This window comes from Cryptotermes secundus, unplaced genomic scaffold, assembly GCF_002891405.2.
Source record: "Cryptotermes secundus unplaced genomic scaffold, Csec_1.0 scaffold6526, whole genome shotgun sequence".
Classification (NCBI taxonomy): Eukaryota; Metazoa; Arthropoda; class Insecta; order Blattodea; family Kalotermitidae; genus Cryptotermes; species Cryptotermes secundus.
In genome coordinates, this window is record NW_019720872.1 from 14,193 (window position 1) to 15,928 (window position 1,736).

Sequence of the window (1,736 nt, forward strand, 5' to 3'; positions counted from 1 at the left end):
TTTTTTTTTAGAAGTTGATATTTACAGTTTTACAAATCACCTTCCAATTTTAACAAAACCATCTTTGAATTTTGTGAGAAAAGCTTTCAAAATTGCAAAGTAAGAGCGGAGATAACAATTAGTTATCAACAACTGAGGTACCAAAAAAAAGAGGTTGTACCTCCTGAGTGCTGAGTAAATTTAAATCTTGCATCATTAACAGATGTACAACACTTTGTGACAAGAGTGATCATGAGCAGCATATTAAACTGATGCACACATGCTACATTTTCATAAGAAATGCATTCATCAGAATAACTATAAGAAATAAGGACACAATATTTACACAAATTACATAAACCCCTAAGTCATCATGATGACTAAATGCAATTAAGTCTTATTTGGTGCTATGCCACACCCAGGCCTAAATAATTTTCCCATAAATCTAAGCGCCACCTCCAAAAAGTAGGAGCCAAAATTAAAAAAAAAATGTATCTGATGAAAAATATGCTCCCTTTTATTAACAAACGGACAAATGAAACATCTACAACAGCCAATTCCTTTCATGCTCAACAAAAGTCCAACATACCATTGCTAAATTATGGGGACAGAAATGACAATAGGATGGACTAATAAAGGAGATGAGAAAGGTATACAGGAAATAGGATGGAAGGAAATAAAGGAACAGAAATGCAGGTGACGTGACAAAGATGGAGGAAAAGGGGGGGATGATGACATTATGGGCAAATATGAGTTATGGTAAAGTAATATGGGGGAAAGGAGGGAAGGAGGTAAAGATATAGTGGAAATAAAGAAAAGGAAAAAAAAATTATTTTGCCCATCATCTGTGACAGGCAGTTGTCCCTGTGCTTAACTAATTAAGCCCTATGCCATGAAGACGCATGGGCGAGTGGATGTATAGGCTGACATTTTCTTGACCTTGGCACTAGTTAGAAGTGAGTGGTGAGCTGGGTGGACCCAAGAGCCAGCCTAGACAACATGCAGAAGTGAAAATTCTTGCCTCCACCAGGACTTGAACTCTGACCCCTTGGTAGTCCAGCCCGTAGCCAGTCACTATATGGACTGTGCTATCCCAGCTCTTGGTCATGTACTAGTAGTAATAAATGTTCTAATCAGCATTATGAGAAATTTAGTTTACCTAGTGGCCTGAACAGCTGAGGGTGCACATGCCAAGCTGCACNCAGGCTGCACTGAATACAGACTAAAGGTCTGACACCTTGGAGACTGTCTCAGCCTGTATCATCAGATACTGATGATGGAGGAAGACACAATCTACAAAATGCAAGACTTTTACTATATATGGATGTGGCTGATTACCCAAGATATAATTGCATTTATACAACTGTGAATCTTCCAGATTGCCTGGTTAATGTTTAAGAGATAAAAATGCTGTTTAATGGCATATCAACTATGTTGGAAGTCAAATGTTTATGGGAACAAGATAAGACAACATAAAATAAAATCAATCATACAAAAACATACTCTTACATCACAAAAGGCAACAGCAAGAAAGAATATAACACAAAGTTGCTGAGCAAAACAATATTTATGCAACAAGCAATGATAAAATTACAGAACACCAACTGCACACACCACATACAACAGGCATGACAGATGTACACTAACACTGTACTGCTTCTGCGTGCATGACTGCCATTGTCAGAGTGAAACACTCACACTCCTCTGGTTGGTCATCAGGGCTGACTGCCACAGTTGGCAGTTTCGAGTTGCTTTCA

At 38.2% G+C, this 1,736-nt stretch overlaps 1 long non-coding RNA gene across 2 annotated transcripts in view; it reads right to left on the reverse strand.

The window, feature by feature from the left end:
- Positions 1-1,642, reverse strand: part of LOC117283038 — a 9,416-nt gene extending 7,774 nt beyond the window's left edge. Inside the window, exon 1 of one of the 2 annotated variants that reach the window (XR_004514036.1) lies at positions 1,627-1,642. This is a non-coding gene — a long non-coding RNA (uncharacterized LOC117283038). Of the gene's footprint in view, positions 1-1,593 lie in introns of both variants that reach the window. The other variant, XR_004514034.1, reaches the window with a different exon arrangement.
- Between the last annotated feature and the right edge of the window lie 94 nt (positions 1,643-1,736).